General features: G+C 43.3%; 1 protein-coding gene across 3 annotated transcripts in view; it reads right to left on the minus strand.

Moving 5' to 3' along the window:
- Nucleotides 1–21,003, minus strand: part of IP6K1 (inositol hexakisphosphate kinase 1) — a 36,700-nt gene extending 15,697 nt beyond the window's left edge. For 2 of the 3 annotated variants that reach the window (XM_064432271.1, XM_064432269.1), the window contains exons 1-3: nt 20,893–21,003; nt 20,463–20,517; nt 16,372–16,471 (exon numbers count right to left, since the gene is read on the minus strand). The gene's annotated coding sequence lies outside the window, so the exon portion shown is untranslated. Of the gene's footprint in view, nt 1–16,371; nt 16,472–20,075; nt 20,167–20,462; nt 20,518–20,892 lie in introns of all 3 variants that reach the window. The other variant, XM_064432270.1, reaches the window with a different exon arrangement.
- Nucleotides 21,004–21,137: the final 134 nt, after the last annotated feature.

The following is a 21,137-nucleotide window of genomic DNA, read 5'->3' on the forward strand; positions in this document are numbered from 1 at the left end:
TCACTTCATCTTCTCTGGTCTTAAAATGCCCCAGAAGACCTTGAAGGCATCACACCAGAGCCAAGGAAAACAATTCAGCCTAATCTCCTGCAGAGTAACTGCTGGCCTCTGAGCTGAAAGGTGCTGTCACCACCCACAAGTGCAAACTCCTCTGGAGCCTGAGCTCCCACTCCCACCTCCACACAGACTGGACAAGGAGAAATGGCTGTGCACCTCAGCCTTGTGTCCCTCAGACTCCTAGCTAGTACAGACACCTGGAAAGCAGGTGGAAAGATGGGACAAGATCCTTCTAGCTTCTGTAGAGAGGAAACAAGATGAAACTTCAGCAAAAGCACCAAAATCCCAGAAAAAGGAAGTACTAGTGCAGCAATGACAGCAGTTTTTTCAGGCTTCAGAAGGTGGTTGACAGGAACTGAAAGGAACAATCAGTGTGCTGCACCTTTCACTTGTCACCCAGAGCAAGCAAAGCAGAGGTGCCAAAGTGAGGATTCTGCAACAGGAAAAACAGTCAACTCCCCAACTCAACAGCAAGGGCACACACAGTTTCAGACCATACATAAGCAATGAAAAAAGAGAAAAAAGGTGTGTTTTCTGGCTCTTTGCCTTCCACAATCTTATTAAAAAATAATGGATGATAACAGAAAACACAAAAGAGATTTTATAGTTTGGGTTTTTTGCTATTTGAAGATAAAAGTCAAGAAAAAAATTTTAATCTCTTTCTCTTCTGCTTTCAGAATGTGTAAAACCAGTAAATTAAGGAATAAACCCAGGTGAACACCTAGGACTCCAGATCTCTGCCTGGGAAATGACAGTGGAAACACATACATCAAAAGTTTGGCCTGCACAAGAAAAAAATGCACATTGATACTTCATTCATCCACCATGTTCTCTTTAGGCTGGTAAAACAGGGAAGTTTTGGGGTTGAAAAAAGCTTGCTTGTCTTGCTTGCTCTATAAAACGATCCTCCACAATGGAACCAATGCCACCCAAATGCCTGGCTTTAAAAAAGCACCCAATATTATGCTGAGATTCCTTCTGGCACTGATTGGGCCAAATCATTGTCTAACTCCTCCTTCTGTTATTTCTTCAGACCAGGTTGCACAGGCAATCCTTTGACATCTGGAACAGCATTAACAACACCCTCCCACTCAACCCTGCTGCACTGGTACAACTGTTTGCAGCCTCACCATGAATGAAACTAGGGAACTGATCACAGTTAAAAATAAACCAGCACTTTGTTTTGTTTTTTTTAAGGATTACTTTTCAACCAGGTCAGATCCCCAATCTATTGTGCAGCTGTACAAACAGTTGTATCAGCACAAGGTGCCTGAATTGCTGATGGTTATCCTGGTGCCTGAAGCCAGTGTTTGCATTCCCAGCTCACCTCGTTGCATGGCTGCTGTAGAACAGGATCACTGACCAAACAACACGTGGGGGACTTGACTGCCACTGCTTGCAACCATGGAGGGCCTCTCCAGTGAGAGTGACAAAATGAGGTCACACTGATGTCTATCCTACAGCTAAGGCATGGCTACTGAGCTCCCTCAAGCTGTTGCTTGTCCAAAATTATATGTCATTTTTGCAGCCTGCACGCTGAAATAAACATAAAAACATTACTAACCAAGTCACTAATGAGAATGAACAGCTTTGGGCCAAGTTCTGAAGCAAAACTCTCCCAGAAATTGCATAACCACTAACTGTCTTGGTGATCTTCCATTCAAAAAACAAGCCTACGTGATGTGCAGATTCCCACTAATTTGAAGACTGTGACATTCAAAGAGTGAACAGGGAGCCTATCTTCAGTTTTGGCAACTCTTCAAATTGCAGCTGAATTTTTATTTGAACATGGAAATACAAACAGAAATACTGACAATCAGAATAAGCACTAAGCAATGATGCCATGCTAGCACACTTTAGAAACAACTACAAGAGAAACAGACTGAAGGTATTCCCAAATTACCAGCTCAAACACTGTTTGAAACAAAAGCAACTGAAAATACCTCCTTTTTTAATGGCTGCCTGAGAACCCATTGGGAAATACTTGGTTCTCTGTTTTCAGCTGGTGACAGGTACCTGCATCAGACACACACCATTGTGAGAGATCTTCTCATTGAAAACAAGGCACAGAAGACTGAATAACCATAAAGATCTGACTTGTAGCATAGGGCAGGAGGCACATTAATGAAATAGCTTCAGAAAATCAGCTTTCTACAGTTTCTGTTGTGTCTGCTCTAGAAGGCAAAAAAATGTGTCTCTAAGCTGCTCAGCAGCCCTTTTTTGTGGGTGTCACCACTTCAATCTATGAAGACACAAAACTGAAAAAACTGCTAACTGGCAAACCTTACCCTTTGTTCCTTAGCATGCATCTCAGGCTATAGTTCCATGACAGCTTAAGTAAATCTAAGTCAGCATTCTTCAAACCCATCCTCTCCCCTGAGTCAGCACTGGCACTCACTGATCCTGCTCAGAAACCAGCCTGGCAAACAAGTTAACCCGGAAAAAAAGAGAAGTTGTTTTCGCCAGTGTGGCTTCCTGAACTGGTTTACTGCCAGTGCCCAAGGAAAGTAAAAGGGACAATCACTGAGCAGGGCAAGGGCAGGCACAAGAGGAGCAGAGGCAGCTCCACTCAGCTCCAGCTGCCCTGCAAACACACGCTCAGAGAACAGTCTTGCCCCCTGACTTTAAAGAGACGTGAGCTGTCACTTGCAGCAGAAGCATCATTTGACTTTTTCACCTCTGCTGACATCTTCTTTACACCAGCATCAGCACCCCTGCAGACAGCTACATTAAGTACCCAATCTGGTAGGAAAACAAAGCAGCAATATATAAAACAAAACAAAAAGCCTTCAGTTTTCAGTTGGATCAGGTCCCTAATACATCTGGCCAACAATCCCCCAGCATCAAAACATGGGAGAAAGTGGGAACCAAGGCACAGCAAAACTCCATCTCCAAGCAACTGTGAAGCTGCTCTCTTACTCAACATAGATAAAATATCACAACATAACTACCTAATAGTTATACAAAACCACTTTGGTTCAAAATATTTAAACAGTACATTAAAAAATCTGCAATCTAATTCATGTTTTCATCTTCCACAACACACTATTAATATTTAAAATGCCCTATTTCCTCAAAAATAAATCTTTAACTTATTTGATACCAGCCTTATTTTCAGAGCAAAAGAGCTGCTAAAATATATAGAGGAGAGTGAGGAACAGCCTGTTGTGATTAAATAGGGCATGACAAACAGCAGCAGCATGCACAAGCAGTACTGGGGAGCAAAGCCAGGGGGAACAGTGAAAACAACATTATACAAACAACACCGATTCATGAACAACAAAGAATTCTTAGAAACTGCTGCCTGGGTTACATCCAAGGTTCTCTTTACCTTGGTTAAACTATTAAGAAAGTCACTTCAGAAAGCTGACCACTTCTGCACAACGAAGCTTTTTAGGAAGGAAGACTTGATCCATCTGAAGGGCTCTGTGTAGGAAACCACTGCAGCAGTTCCTGTGAAGCAATGGAGTTGCAACAACACTGAAGGTGACACGAAGCTGGAACGAGTCATTTGTCCCCTGTCCCACCATGAAAGGGCTCTTGTGCCAACACAGGTCCAAAAAGCTGTGTCTGTGTATGTACCCTCAACTGCAGGGGAGCAGACATGTCACTCCTGGCTGTGCACAGCAATTCCTCAGTGACAGGGACATCTTGGGGTCTCCTCAGAATTTCAGTAAGGTGTGTTTCATGGCTTTAGCCTCACACCCATTTCCTCAGGATTAACATCTGCTGGAGCAAGCTCTCACCACTGCTTTTAACACCTAATCTGGACATTGCATTCCTCAAACTAGGCATTCCTGGAAGGCCCAGCTTTGCTTCAGAGATGCAGGAAATTCAGTTTTTACTTGCCATCTTGCTGCCATGTGGAGGAAAGCACACTTACAGAACAGTCTGGGCCACTGACATGCAGAATTCACTCCTCCGAAGTTCAGAGATTAAGTTGTGGCTGCTGCTTGAACAAGTAGCAAGTTTCCATTGCATTTACACAATCTTGCAAAAAAAGTAGGTCTTTAAAAGAAAACACTAAGTTAATGAGCAACTGCTACATCTCTGTCCCAACACATCACTAAAATATCATAAATCAAAACTGAGAAGTTAATAAATTTTTGGCTGCTGACAGGCACTAACACTGGAAGTACTGCACATTAAACATCAAATACACATATTACAGGGAAACATTTTAAACGTTAAGGAAATTTAGTAAAGCTGTCATTTAGGACTGCATTTAGACTTCTGAATTTCTCACAACTCTCCAACACAAGCAAATACAGGTGCAACAAACTAAGGCAAAGGTAAAACTGTGGTGAACCTCCAAAGCACTAAGCAGAAGCACATGGCTGTCCCCTTTAGATCAAAGTGTCTCATGGGGAACAGACCACTATCTCTACAAAGTGAGACTTCATAACCCTGTCACACAAGATTATCAACCCATATACACACAGCTGTCTTTTGGCAGGTAGTCAAACCTGAGGCAGTAGTAGTTTTACAGGGGTCAAGACTTGCAGGATTCATCTAGATCTATTTTCTGCTGCTGTGAGATGAAATATGAAAATGGGAGAGGAATTCATCACAGAGGCAACAGAGCTTTGCACAGGGAATGTTTCCTACCCAGCAAAAGGTGACCTTCCAATGCCTCTGATTCTCCTCTCCTTTAAGAGGATTATGAATCCTACCCTTGGGAGACTTCTGCTCAGCTACCAGCCCACTGCTATTACACATTAACACTAGGCTGGTAGAAAAGAGGGCACAAGACAGAGAGATATCAGAAAAATTTATAAGATGACTGCTCAAAGAGCAGAGTTCTAATGGAATCTCTAATGCAAGGAGGGAAAGCCACAGCCAGTGGTGTTTGGAGGGGACTCTTCTTTGTGCTGTCACACACCCAGCTGCAGATCTGCTTAGTGCCTCCCTGCTCAAATCCCAATTCAGCTTATCTGCACATGCAGGCTGCTGACTACCCTGGAAGCAGACATTTCATCAAGGAAAGACTGAAAAGCAGAGATCACTGTATGCTAAAAAATGAGGGCAAGTGTGAATGCAGTTCACAGCTCCTCCGCTCATGTACCGAAGCAGAGCCTCAGCAGGCACCAAGCCCAGGTGGGCTGACAGGAAGTGAGAGCAGCAATGTCCTGCAAGAACATGCTGGCACCTCAGAGGGAAAGCCAAGGAGCAGAATGCAGCACAGTCAGTTACATAAATCCTTCTTTTTCACAGACATCAGACACCAAGAATTTGAGGACAACTTTCCCCCTGTTCTTCTGAGTTTTTTTCACTTTTCAACAAGGCACCATTTGGACACTTCTGAATGGAGTCTACAAAGCAAATCCTGAGTCTTCTTTCCTAGACAACATGGCAAGGAATTATTCCTCTTGCCACTTAAGAGTGCACAGATGCAAAGCAATCCATGTTGCCATAGAGGCAACCATATACATTTTTTATGAATAAGGTAATTAAAGTTACAATGCATTATAAATTCCTCAATGAGAAAAAAAATGTGGGGCTAGACAGGAAGAGAAACCTCAACAGGAAGGAACACACTTCCAGCATCTCTGTGAATGGAGATTTAGGATGAGATTAGACACACATACAAGCTAAATCTAATGGCCACAGTTCCCATTTGGGACAAATGGCAAAGTGTTCTCAGAAGGAAAAAAAAACGTCCTGGCTAACACAACAGAAGATCTCAGCTGCATCTGTAAGGACACTCCCTGGTTTTGGCTGTTTCAAACTACAATGCAATAGCAAAGTGCAGCCAAGAGTTAAAGAGTTTTAACCAGTAACTACACAGAGAAGCTACAGGGTTAACCACAGACACACAAAAGCCACAAGGAGCTGAACCCATGAAGAATAACTACAAAAGCCATAAACGCAGAGGAGCTAAAATTACATTCCTTAGGCAGTTCTGATAAAATAAGGATGATCTACAGCTTTCCAAGAGACCACTAACTGAAAGACAAACGTAAGCAGCTTGTGGTGGTGAACTCGCATTTTTAATACTGTTCTCAAGTTTTAAATTATGATGCTTTTAAAACAGAAAAAACAGCCTTGATTAGAAAGTCAGTTGCTGCAGATAATTGATCCCCACAGAAAAATACACAACTAGGACAAAAAATGAACTCCTAATTGCTATTTTTGATCCTGCAGTGGCAAAAAACCTCAAGACCAGCATTATGTAAGACCATTAACCTCTTTGCTCATAACTGGCACCTTAATTTAGCACACTACCACACTAGAAAGCTTAAACTGAATTCTTAATTCCAACCCATAGCACTGGCTGCAGCAACGCATTAACAGCAGTACTGGAAAGGAAAAAAATAAATCCCAAAGCAAACACCACACACTGAATTTTGCAATTACAGTTCCTTGAGCATAAATATATATACCTTAGCCTGACCAGATCTAATGACACAGTATTCTTTTCAGACTGGCAATCCTTAAAAGATTATCAGATGCTCCGCAGTATGTTAGGAACACTGAAGAGAATTCCAAGTACATATTAGATAAAGAAAACCTCCAGATCACCTTTTATAGCAGCAAGTTTATCAAATCCAAAGAAGCTGTAACCCGTTGAAAACAAAATTACTTTGTTTTGACTGATTGTTTTTCTTCTTCTCAAACTAACCTCGCAGCATTCCAAACACATCCTCCTTAGGTATGACTGAAATCCCCAAAACTACCATGCATTGTATTTAACTATAGTTCAGTGGCAATCACAAATACACATGATGACTGAATGAAAAACAAAACAAGGTAATCTTGAAGAACATTCATGTGAACCTCCCCACTTCTTCCCAAGAAAACAGATTAATCTTCTACACTGATAATGAGCCAGACTGATGAATTTCAACCAGACAGCCTCTTAAATACTGCCTTCCATCCACTCTTATCACGTTGTGGCAAAGGATGACATTCAGGAGGAAAAAAAAAGACTGATTAAGAGCCTACTTTCAGAAGCTAACGTCCTGTGTGGAAAGAGCTCTATGAATCACTCGTTCATCTGCCTCTGACTCCATTTACTCTTCAGAATTCCCTGATGTGCCTGAATTCATACTCCACCCATCCAGTCTGTAATGTCCCAACTTGCATACAAGAATACTGTGGGAGAGTGTCAAAACACCCAGTAAACTTAAGCTAAATGGCCCCTGGTGCTCTTCCTCACCCACAAATCCGATTATTTTATCACAGAAGACAATGAGGTGCGTCAGGCACAACTTAGAGGCAGTAAATCCATACTAACTGTTCCCAGTCACATTCCTGCACATGTCTCACACAGGAAAGGTGTACCAAAAGGACTTGAGCCATGACTGTCCCCAGGACTCAAGTGAGACTGACCATCCTGGATTATCCTTTGGGCCTAGTTTGACAATAAGTGATCAGAGATTTGTCAGCACCTCTGTGACTTTTCCAAGCTGACCAAGACTGGCACCACAGCACCACGGGTCCCATGGGCTCCCATGGCTCCAGTTCTCTCTGTCTCATTTGCTTCTGACTGCTGGTTCCTCTTCCAGCCTTGTCTCTAGACACAAGAGCCAGGAGACCTTGAAACTGAAGACTCACTCAGGCATAAAAACCACCAAATACCTCAAGGAAGTCTGTGCATCACTCATCCAGCCCCCTTATTCAGCAGAGCCTTTGTTTACCCTTTCATTGCCAGTGTAGAGGTAGACCTTACATCAAAATTATCAGGAATGTTGCAAAAAAGACTTCCTGTGAGAAAGTAGCTGCTTCCCCCATTCAAAGACAGAAATGCAGACTAACATGGCCAAGTTTGTTCTGTCTGTATTCCAGGCTGTCAAAGAAATCCCAGGTCACTTTGCAGACATAAAACAAACTTGCTGGAGTTGCATGACCCCATTTCTAAAACATTTGGCAAAACAACCTCCTTCTCACTGTTGGCCAGGCTGCATTTAGCAAATGGAAGTTAGGTCTGTAAAGAACAAACCTAGACTCCCCTGAAAATCCCAAAGAAAGCTGCATAGAGAAGCTTCTTTCCAGCTTTAATTAAAAATAAAAATCTGGATGACAGAATAAGGAACTAAGATTTTCACACACTTAGATGCCAGCTGTCCAGATTGCTCTTGGTATAGAAATGGGGATGTTTTATGATGACTCCATTCTCTCACGGCTTTAACACACACACCATTTCAGTGTATCAGATGAGAGGGAACTGCAGGAGACAACTCTCAGCTGTTGCACTGCTCCCCAAGAGAAAGGAGAGCCAAGGCAGGGAAGGCTGGCAGGCCAGGGTCCCTGCTGCAGGCTCCTGGCACAGAGCTGGCTCTCCTTGTGCCACGCTCCCGCTGCCAGGGCGGCGGCAGTGCCTGCTGTGCCTGAAAGGCAGCACGGAAGTGTCACAAAACCTAACAAAAGTACTTTTTATCAAACTCCACAACTCACAAGTCTCCCCTGCCCCCTTCTGGGAACAACATGGATTTGAAAAACTTCACTATCTTCTTCCAATGATAAAATTGTTTACTTGGGCAAACAACAAAAAAAAAAAAAAAAACCAAAAAAACAGAAAGAGCTTTTGCCTCGAGCATGAGTCCCTTCAGCAAAGACATGGATGGTATTAAATGCATCTTCTGAAGCAGCAGAGGCAGACTCTAACTGGATTTTCCTCACCCGTACACTGAAGCCACTGTCAGGAACTCTTGCCTGCCAGAAAATGGCCGGACAACTCACTACAGCTCAACTCTTAGGACTGAGCTGATTCACTCCCCAGGTCATGATGCAGATGCGCAATGCAGCCTCCCTGTCCTCTCTACCCCAATAACTCAGCTATTTACTTCCCCAAAATAAAAAAAAAAATAAAATAAGAAAGCACAGAAAAAATAGCAACTGCAGCAAAACTTGCATGATACACATTAACTGCTCAAAAACCTTCTCCACAAGTTATAGAAACCACATTCTATTAAGCTGCTGACTGTGACCTGACTCAAGCAAAAATCCCTTTGCAGTGACTTATTTATGTTGAGACTTTAAATGCTAAAGACAAACAGACCTCATTAGGGCCAGAGGCAAAAAGTTCTCCCACCTGTCTGTTCCTACCACTGCTAACAAGAAAAACATCACTCTGCTGTTTATATGTGCAGTTTTCCATTTCACAGTGCTTAAGAGAAAAGTGGCTCTTTCCTCTTTACCTTCAGAGTACAGTCCTGCAATACTCTGCTACTCAGAAAACTTACACAGATATTCAAACACTTCTGCTTTGTCTTTACTTTGCATGTAGACTACAGAGGAAAGCTAAGCCAAGACCCCACATCCCATTCCCACCTGGGACAAGGAGAAGGGAATTTTCAAAGCATAGCTACTGGTAAGCAGCCATTTAAGCCTGTGAAGGGAAATGTTTCTCATCTTGAAGAGACTGACCTCACAGTCAAGATCCAGACGCTCCATCCAAAGAGCACATTGTGAACAACAACACGTCCTGTGCAAAGGGAGGGGAGAGCAAAGCCAGCTGGTAAGGAGCAGAAGCTGGCTCCAGTACTCAGGAAGCAGCGTAAATGTTTTGTTTCCTTAGGAATTAGGACAACATATAGATTAAAACCCATCAAGTCTAAGAGCTATGCATCAAAACCAAACACAGACTTGCCACGAAGAACCATCACAAGCCAGCTAATCTCACCCTTAGGGCCTCTGGAAACCAGTGCTTGATTTGGTTCCCTTCAAGCTCAATGTAAAGCAGCTTTACAATTCCTGTCATACACTGTGGGCTGTGACTCCACTCTGATCCATCTCCTCCTCAGATCTATACATTGCCCTTTTTCTGAGCTGCCTGAGAATTAATTATGTGGAAATGAACAGTGTTAGATAAGGGCATTCCAAGCAACTAGCCCTCTTAGAAGAGCTGGGGACTGCAGGATCTCTGCCTTCAGAAAATCTGTGGCAATGCCCATTCAGTACAATTCCTGTTGTTAGAGAACGAGTTTAAGACCCAAACAAGCAAACACTGGTACTACACTCATCTTCTCACTTATGTGGCAAGAAACAAACATCTGCTCAGCCATGGCTTGGGCTCCACCTCTGCCTCTTGTCACCACCAGATCAGCATCCTGACTGAGGACACTCTGCCAAAATTGTAGGGGATGTACAAACAACAGCCCTGAACAAAAAGATTAACACTCTGACTTTTAATATGTAGTCTGCATAAGCTCCACCTACCCCTCCACGGAATGCAAGGCACTAACAGCTTCACAGCCTCATGTGAGCTGGAATTTCAGTACCCAAGAGGACTTTAATCTCACATATGCAGACAGAGATACAGCAGGGCATTTTGGCAGTTACAACAGCATTTGAGATGACTGGAGGGGCACACACATCAGAATTTTCTCTAACTGTGAAGATAAAGCTAAACAAACATTTTGCCTCAGCTACACTCGTCTTTTTCTATGCAGGGAAGCAGAAAACACTTACATTTGGCAGGTCCTTAATGGCATCCTGCAGTTTTATCAGACAGCACAACTTCTGTCTGAACACTGCTAACACACTCAAAGCCAGGGGAAATGCAGCAATTCTTACATCTCTCTGCTGATGCTTAACAGGTCAGCAAAGCACCCAGTTGATTTGGTTAACAGATTCTTTAGATATCTTTTAGATAACCATAATCTACCTGAGATTACCCAAATGAAAAGGAAAGTACCAGGAATAGGCCACTGGTTTTGGTCATTTCGCTGAGTATTTCCATGATCTTGGTAGAACCATTCAATTGTACTTCAGCCAGCAGAAAACCAGCTCCTCAGAAAGGAACAACTTACTTGACTATCTTGCTACTTTTAAACCATATTTTAAAGCCAGAAGTCTGGCAAGCATTTCACTTTTCATGATCCCCTTGCACTTCATTTCAACTTAGTCTTGCCTGCTAATTAAAATTCTCAAAATCTAAAGAATCTGTGTCCCAGTACATGAACAACTGAATTGGTTTTGTTAATACAGACTCAAATTAGGGCATCTCTTTTGAATGAATGTGGTGCTGCTTGGACAAAAATCCAAATCCTTGAGCAACTTTTCTGTTTATATGGCAGAAACAGAAAGACAATCTAGGAGCACATCAGTCCAACTGAAAGACTTAAGGGAATAAAAGCAAGATTATCCAAACAAGCTCACTTCACCCTGGTAAACAAATTCTTGTGCCAAAAGCACAAGGAGAAGTTGTTATCTAGTGGTTTGTTCTGCTACTGTAATTCTGAGACATCGATACTAAACAAAATTTGGGGCTTTCTTAAACATCTAAAAAAGCTCAGAGAAATGCAAGGCAGTCAGTTATACAGTACTCCAGGTTATACCAATGCTCAGACAACACTTAATTTACTGAATGAGAAAATGAACTGCCCTGTAATTTGCCCTGTAATTTCAAGTAGACACCCATGCTACAATAATAATTTGTATAGCTAGGTAAAATTTTCTATGCCCAACTGAGATGCCCTCCTCTCTCACTACAATCCCTTCTAAATTCACACTGCCAATGAAAAAATTAATTCAGCTGGAAAAGGGATATTTTGGGCCCCCACTTTTTAAATCTGATTTTTTTCCTTGAAAAAAGTGCTATTCACAATGGCAAATAAAGCATTCCTCACTCTTTACCTTCTCAACACCTCCAGCAAAACAAGCTTTACCTTAGAAGTGTCATTTTATCACTATCAGTGCATCCACATTAAGGGATTCCACTGGCAGAGCTTCTCTAGGTAAGGATGAACATGCTGATTAATGCAGCTGTCCCAAGCATTTGTGGCAGAATCAACGTTATAAGCACGTCCATAGGCAATTAAAGCCACATAATCACGTTGCAAATCCATGCCCCCTACTTGATACCAGTTTATAATTTCCCTAAGCAGGTGACCCTTGAGGGTCACAGGCAAGAAAACATGAGTTATAATTTCTCAGCTGAACACTTTGCTGTGATTTTTTTCTCCATGAGTAATACCAAAGGAAGGTACATTCTCATATACAGTATATTCTCTTGTACTGTCAACCCACTAAAAAAAAACCCAAACAAACTAAAAACACTGAAAAGGAAAGAAAAAACTGAGCTCTGCATTAGGGGAAAAAAAATCTCAATACAAGTGCTACAAGAAAGTAAAAAATGCCATGGAAAATTCAAGGACAAAGGGCAACATTTCATTTTTGAGGTTTAGAGTGGGAAATAATGAGGTCTGTCATGGCAAATATACTTTAGACAAAGACAGGGCACTACACCTGGTACTTGATTTAAGTATAATATATGACACATCTGATGGGACTGAAAGCTAAGGTAGTCATTTAATTTGAAAGCAGATATAACTCTAAACACAATTTCATACAAGGATACTCGGATCCCTTCAGCATGGTAGAACACACATGACACAACCCAAGTTCATGGAGGGGATTTTGATCTGGGCCTGTTGTTATCCTGTAACTCTCCTGAGGATCAGCATAATCTGCAAGGCTTTCAATCACTCGTACGGAAAATCTTAAAGCTGCTAAAATACCTTGGAGTTGTTTTGTGGCTTGCAGCATGTTCTGGAAGGTAAAGGACAAAGAATTAACAGGAGGCCCAGCCAGCTGAGTGGAAATGAAAGGGAATCTGAACCTGAAGTTGTCCTCTCAGGAGACACATGCATCAGTCAGACAATCACAACTGCAAGCTTGGCAAGGTGATACATTTTTTGAAGGACAAAACCTGGCATTAAAAATGTCTGCAAGATTATTTTACCAAATCAGGAGCCAGTACAATCATCCTTTGGTACATTCTAGCAAACCTCCCACTTCTAAGGTATCCAATGCAACTTGACCTTGCAGAAGGAAATATCCAAGAAGGGAGCTCAGAACACAGTTCACTCCACTGTATTTCTCAAGCACCTTCCAAAGGGACCTTTAATATTGCAAATCTTCATTATTACTCTCCTATACACTAACCTGGGCCACAGGCCCCTTGAAATGCTTTGCCACACCAACCAGCTCTGTTTGAGGGCTTGAGACAAGAAACTTCTCCTTTTCATTTGAAGTGAAGAATCAGACAAACAAAGCCTATATTTAACTTCCTGTTCACTGAAGCAGTCGTAAACAAGTCCCTGTAAACACTCTACAGGTCACAAATGCCCAACATCTTATCTAAATGTTAAGCTGCTGAAGTGGATCTCAAAGCTCCTTCCAACAGGCTTTCTAGTGTGCCACTTACAACTGGGGCCACTGGTTATGTAAGAGATGTAAAGCCAAAGCAAAAAGAAAGCATGTTAAACCTGATATGCCAAATTGTTTTGCAGATGATTAGATGCAGCACCTGCATATACATAAACAAATCTTCTGTCCCATACACTAAAAAAGCACAGCACACTCATCTGGAAGTCACACAAATTGGGCAAGTTTGTTTTTAACAGCAAAACCTCTCTCAAGTGACCTAACAGCTACCTTGGTTTTTCACACCAAGTTGTTCTAAAGACAAGGCCATGCTGCAGGCTGGTTTGGGTTGGGTTTTTTCCTACAAAATAACAGTCTGCTAAATCACATGTGTTCTCACAGCCACAATACATCATAGGCTGTATATAGCTAGGGAAAGATAATTTCCCTTTCATTTTCTCTTCCAGATCAATACAGTGTGATAACATGTGCCAAAAGCACATCATCTCAGGCTGAAAAACACAAAATAACAAGCATAATGGGTGGAAAATAACACAGAGCTCTCTTCCTTGAGTATCATAAAAAACCTGCAAATGACAGGAAACCTGAAACAAAGTGCTTTGCACTCATACAAGTCAACCTGGCAAGCTCACTACCATGGGACACTGATCTTAAAGGTTTTCAGTTTTCTTCTGGCTGTCATGTCACAATGGGATGTACTCCAAAAAACAAAGTCTCAAACACTTAACCATCTAACCTGTGATCTTTAACTGCCAGGTTTTAGGAAGGTATTTTAACTGCAGTGAATAAAAACCTTGGGTCACTTTTGGCTGGTGAATGATACACAACCATTAACTATTTTAACTAAGAATATTTGAGTCAAGCTGCATTCACAAATCAGAACTAATTTTTAAGACAACTGTTTTTTGTCATTAGGTGAACCAAATTGTCAACAGGTTTAGTTTTCTAAGCTGCTGAAATTCATTGGAAGTGTCAGTGTTAAGCATGCTACAAAACTAACACACAGACCACAGGAATGGAAATTTCTGTGATCGTACTTAACTAAAGCTAAGAATAATTAGGGAGAAAAACAGAAACCCCCAAGTGTTGTTATCACACACACAAAAAAAAAAAAAAACAAAACAAAAAAAAACCAGCATGCAGAGCACCTGAAGAAAAGTGAAAACTATTCAACTCTGCGTGATGCACAACAGTGATATCTATTCAGTCTGACTAAAATAGTCAGAGGCTTTTCCTCAGTTCCATAAAAATAAAAGATGCATAAAGCATGCTTGATAATGCTTATTGGTTCACATTTAGCTTACTGTCAAATTTTAAAAAGTGTATTCAGGTCAACACTTGTGGTAAGAACTGTGAAGTATTAAGACCTCAATTACATAAAGAAGATTTATGCCCAAGTAAAGGAAATGCCACTTGCACAAAATAAGAAAACACTCTTACGATATCTGCTTCTAATGGAAAATAAAGTAAACCTCTCCATTATTTGCAAAAGTAAAGGGATCCATAAACATTTTATACAGTGTAACACTTAATCTAAGTAAAATCCACATCTTTGAGACAAACATGATGTGGGTTTTATTACAGGAAGCGTGGGAGTGTTTAAGAAACTATCTAAAAAAATCCTGCATATGTATTGTTTCAACACAAATTATGCTTCAGACTGCTTCAACAATTCTTTTGGGACAGACTCAAAAGACTGAAGTTAAAAGTTCTTTTTATTTCCGTATTTGTGGTAGGAGAATTCAACAGGTCTATTCCTCAGACGTGTCACACAGCTTTACACAAAGACCACAGCTTGGAAAAGTGCAATAAACTTCTCAGCAGTGTTTCTTCCAAAGCTCCAGGACTTCACCATGTTTTTAACCAACAAACAATGCAAGAACAGCACATCTCATCTCCTGCAAGAGCTCCAGTTACTCGATGGTTTGATTCATGGCAGTTTCATGGCAGTTACTCGATGGTTTGATTCAGACACTGAGTAAGACATGGGACTATGTAGCCCCCAGGCTTCTCTCCCAAATCCTTCCTGCTTTAAATAACTCACTGACATCTGCACTCAGTGGTGCACTGATTTTGGTGCTCAAAGCTGCTTATCACCTATAGTTAGCAGTAATGAGATCATGACTGCTCCCCACACGTGCTTAAGCTGCTCAGACAGTACTGTCAAAGGACACTGAACAAACAGCCAGCCCTATCTTCTTGTGCCCTTTTTAAGATTTCTAAACTCACTTTTGGAAGTGCTTGACAATACTTTGATACCAGCAATGGAATAACATTAATTAGAATTGAAGATCACATAATATTTTGCATTAACATACTCTGGAAGTTTAAAAAATTGGGGAAAATGCAGCTCAAAATAGAACTATGGTGGAGGGGAAAAAAAGAGAAATGTCAGAACAGAATATATAAGCTATACAGTAGTTTAGCTTTAGATCAGCACTTAAGTCAGCACTGACAGACACAGGAGCATGCCTGAAGAGAAGGCACCACGTGTCTCCTCTCCCTACCCCAGGAAGGTACTTGTGGAACTCAACCTTCTGCATTTCAAACTAGGACCATCACCCACCAGGTCAGGGGCTTCCCCACCAGGAAACTGAACTGTGTGACAACCACTACTTAAGCACACCATGTCTAAAGAAAACAAGGTCATGTGAGTCTGTTTATACCACAGATATACTGAGTCATGTCTTTATTGATAAAGAGCTGGGGAAAAAAAATATTATTGACTTTCTTGCAAATTCAGGACAGCACGTAAGTAACGTCTTTGAAACTGAAAGACTATCAGATCAGCCTTATCAACTTTCAGCAAACTAACCTCAGGACAGAAAGAAAAGAGCACACAATGATAAGAATTCTGAAATCATCATAAGGTGATTCAGCTGCAAATCAGGCACCTGAATGGCCAGAATTACTAGAGCATGAGTGAGCATCCAATTCTTGCAATTTTAATTCTTATTACAAAGAACTGACATCAATTTGGTGAATGAACAGGACTGAATTTTTCACTCTGTGCTACTGCACTTACCTGGGTGTTCCTGCAGTTCCTTCAAAAATAAGAGCAAAACTCCCACAAACTGTATCTACGTATCCTTACTTGAAGGGTAAAATTCCAAAGGGAGATGTAAAAAGCAAGCAGTTTCTTTCTCTTTGCATCTCTAAGATGGCTGCATATGTATTCTGAACAAAACAGAAAAAAGTTACCTTGGAGATGTCACCCAAGCTCCTTTGGCTGAGCAGTCACTGGAATATGGAGCCAACTTCTCACAATCAAGAGGGAGCAGGACCCCAGAAGCAAGTCAGCCTGTGAAATGATGTATGGAAACGAGTTAGCAAGTCCTAAATTAGCTTTTATTTAGATCTTTACTTGCTTGTCAATTCAGAATGTTTGAGAGCATGTCTCCCCTAGAGAATGGGACTGGAATTCACAAGTTCCTTTCAGGAAGCAAATGCTTTCACTCATTCCTGTGGGCTCTGACAGATGCTCTTTACCAAAGGCACCAGTTGGGCTGAGGAGATACACTGTCCCCAGTTGCCTTAGCCACCCTTAGGTGAAAATTCCCAACCAGGATGGAGCAGAGCAGGATCTCTGATGACCGTTCCTCACCAGGCAGGGATGGGCACTAGGGAAGAAAGGCTGAAGCAGAGTGTATTAAACCCCAGCAGCTGAACAGGCCTGGTTGTAGCCCCCAACACAGGGAAGGTAGCTTTTGGCAAAGCAGCAGGACAGCTGGTGAAGAAGATAACCTTTCTAACTACAAAAGATAAATCAGAGACAGCTTATCTACTGCAGCTCCCAAGCACGTGTAGTGACGTCCTGCCACGACAGACACATCCACATCATAACCTCTTTCACTGCTTTTATCAGATTTGGATGATGGATCGCCTACTAATACAATTATGGCAGCTATGTCCACGTGATTTTTAACAAAACAACTGCACCCATTTTAACTACTGTGGACACATTATACAGCTAGAGAGACACCCTGTAATAGCAAAGCTTATTCCTCTACTCCCAAAGAAGGGGTTCAAATATTAATGACACCACATGCTGATGGGGTGATGCAAAATAAATGCAAACTTAAGAAGCTTGTCTTTTACACACAGTTAATGCCACTCAAAATGCATACAGAGGAGCCTGTGGAAATAAATAAAGGCAAAGGACTTGCACCTCAGTACCATCTGCAGAGTGGCTCACACCAGCATGGACTACACAGGAAGCACAGGCAGCCCAACACACTGATTAAGAGGATTGCATCTATTAGGAAGCACATCTACCCGAAGAGCACACTGGGAACACCAAAAATAACAGCTGCTGCCACATCAGAACAGCACAACGCTGCGCACAGGCGATGCCTGCAAAACAGAAACCGAGCAGCCACGCACACACACTTCCTCTTCCTCCCCCCACCTCCCTACGACAGCAGCAACAAACCTGATATTAAACACTGGCCAGCATCCTGCTCTGCATTCCTGTCACATCAGGAATAGAAATGAGGGAGACTGCTAGCTGCTCCTCCATATAGCTGAAGGGCTCCTTCAGTTTACAGCACGTAACACAAATGCTTGACATGACTCTTGCAGAGGGTTCTGTCGCATTTTCTTTTGCTCCTTTTCTCGAGCTCACTAGGGACCCTCTGTACTTACTAACTTGTTTTTGATACATCCCCTCTCAAAGACTGAGAGGTCAGAAATAAAACCAGTTGTTCCTAGGCATGTCACAGTATACAAACAAATAAGCAGAGAGCCACACACAAACTCTGCAAGTCAAGTTCAATGCTAAACCCTGCCCAGCACCAATGAGACACAGGCAAATGCAAGAGCAAACAAATCAGGCTGCAGCTTTTTGTCAATACTAAGTTCTGAGACTACAAATACAGCATTAACACTCCATTGAAATGCTCACATCTCCAACACGTTATGAGCTAATCCCTGATGGACAGACTGGGGGAATCTACTGACAGTGAGTGAAAGTGCCTGGGTTACACTGCAATAATCAAGGCCTCTGTCAGATTTTCCATGGCTTCAGTATCTGCATTTCAACCACAGATGGAAGAAACACACCTCCTGTAGAGCATGGGGTCTGGATATCCACTTCAAACTTAGCACCTTCATTTCTTATCTTAATGAAAGGCACAGTGAGTGCCATCCTGCACCCAGCACGCCAGCCAGAATCCACCAGACCCACAAAAACCTTGAGGCACGGAGAAACTAACTAAACACTGAAACCTGAAAAGTGATCAAACATTTTTACAAACATTTGGTGAACCACTGGACCAAAGAGACTGTGCCCTGTAAGCAGATGGCCAACAAACAGCCCCGAGCTTGTACAGGGCTCCTCATCTCCCACCAGCCAAGCTCAACAAGGTCACATTTCAGAGTTTGATCACTTTACCCAAAAGGAATCAGCTCTGCATTTGTGGGAGAAAAGGAAAGAAACAAACCAGGCAGCTCAGATGGGATGAGCAGAGCGCACGACTGCAGGATTAAGAAGAAATCATAACACTTGTTTAAAAGGCCAATTAGCTGATTAAGGGCACAGGTACAACTCCAGCCTGGCCACTTTTCTGACCTCTGAGTGCTTGCTACTCTAACCTTGACTTTTCACTACGTGCAATGCAAGACAGAATAACTTCCAAGTCAGTTGACCTGCACAATCTGCCAAGAGAGGGGATCTCAAAGCACATCTAGCTTTTCCTTCTATAATATTTTTATAAGAAGGACATGTCCAGTGCTGTCTACCTGATGATGAGGCACACGATGATTCACAGAAGTAGAAGAGAAGCATGGGCACTACTGTTTCATTTAATTTTTGAATATATGTAAAAATATGGTTTAAACTTATATGCAAGAAAATAGATCATGTAAAAATACATTGTTGCATTTGTACCTCCTGTGGGTTGCAGTCTGTACTTACATGAGCTCAAGTACCTGTGAAACCACACATGGAACTGGTGATCAGAAGCAGATCTTAAAAACTGTCCCCTTTCTCATCTCAACAGATAATTGTGTTCATTTGCTCTTCTTCTATGCAAGAAACATGCAAAACTGCCACAAAGTGCCTAATGAAAAACCAGAGGGTCCAGGAGAGGGTCCCACTAGCATATCCTACTCTTTCCATCAAAGATTCTTATGCTAATAAGCTTGCATACATCAGCTTCCCCCTCCAGGAGCTAAGGATCACCTCCCCTGTTCTCTCAAGTCCTTACTAGACAGGAAGCAAAGGCAAGGCTGTGAAAAAGGACAGTTCACATCAGCCTAACAGCACAGGTTGTTCACCCATGCACCTGGAAATGGTTGTGCTGAAAAAGCTGAGAGGGTATGAAAGACCCTCTAAGAAAGGAAAAGAAAAATTAGCATTAGGACAATTCAATACATGGACACAACAAGGATTTGATGCAGTTGAAAAAGCAATCCAATGTTATCTTGGTTTTTAGAACTCACAACTAAATCTTTTCACAACCTACGACTTTCCTTCCAGCTCCAAAACAAAGAACTTACCTTAGGTCAGAGCTAAACTAACCCAGAAAAATACTTCACAATCAAAATAATAAGAAATTGTTACACGGGACTAGGAGAGACCTATTTAGGATTACAGTGACAACATGCAATAACTGGTACACTTAATTCTAAAACACTTTGAAGCTCACAACAGAATTTCTATATAAAGGAAGCCAGACTCTTAATTCAGTGATAAGCAACAAGAATACCATTATTTTTCTCCATCAAAAGCCTGACCACTCACACAAGTGTTAGCATATCAGCTGCATTTGACAGTTCACTATAATGGGACTTTCACAACACATTACTTCATATTATTTTGTGAGACAAGCTACTAACTATGTTTACATGATAGCCCTAACAATCACAGAAACATTACACTAAGGATGAAAAACCCAAGCCCCCACCATTCCTGCACCAATCAGTGTTTCCTTAGCAAAGGCCAATTATTGGAATCCAGCTTTGGAAGCTCTGAACACCAAGTCAAGCCAGGTGAACCTGAAGGGAGGAAAAGCAGATGGAGCAAAAAAAGAGCAAGACATGTTGAAATGACAAAAGCAGCACATACTAAAGGATATGGACCCAGTACCACCTCCCCTAACTCAACCCGCCCTGGAAAGCCCCGGGGAAGGCTGGTCCGGCTCGAGGTCTGCAGACCCACGAGCACTGCCCCGGGGACTGCCAGGCTCTCCGGGTGTCCCCAGCGGGGCAGGCAGCGCTCCCGGGGCCACCCACCCACCCCTCCCTGCCGGGGGGCAGCGCGGACGGGCCCCGGGCCCCAGCAGCCTCCTCACCATGTTGGTTTCATGTTACCGCCGCGGCTCCCGAGCTCCTTCCTGCGCGCAGCTCCTGCGGAAGGGAAGGAAGGGCACAAAGGGAGGGGACGCTGGCTGTGCCCGCTGGGCACGGCCCTGCCCGGCCCCGCGCTGCCCAGCCCGGGAGCCCCGCCCCGGCCGTGCCCCGGGCCGGCCCGCGGGGAGCGCGCCCGGTGTCACACGGGGACGTGCCGCCTCCCCCCAGCCCCGCCTCACGGGGCCGCGCACGGACCCCGCCACTCCAGGCCCATCCCGGTGCTCGCTGCCCCCTCACCCCGGCGGCTCACGGCGCCGTGCCCGTGTATCCCCTCTCCCCTCACGGGGCCGCACCCGGGTCTCCCCTCACGGCAGCGCGCTCGGCTCAGCCCCCCGCCCGGCAGCCTGGCCAGTCCCCGCCCGCCCGGCTCACCGGGGCCGGCGCTGCCTGCCCGGCCGGGACACGGAACGCGGAGCCCCAGCGCCGCCGCTCCCCGCCGCCCGAATCAACAACAAGATGGCGGCGCCCGGGCGGGCGGGGCCGGCGCTGGCCGTCATAGCAACCGCGCCGTCCAAGGCCCGCCCCGTGGCCCGGCGCGCCAGTCCGCACCCGAGTCCCGCCCCGCGGGGGCCCTTCGGGGCGCTGATAGGTCAAACTCGGTGTCGCTCAAGCGCAGC

This window comes from Passer domesticus, chromosome 9, assembly GCF_036417665.1.
Source record: "Passer domesticus isolate bPasDom1 chromosome 9, bPasDom1.hap1, whole genome shotgun sequence".
NCBI lineage: Eukaryota > Metazoa > Chordata > Aves > Passeriformes > Passeridae > Passer > Passer domesticus.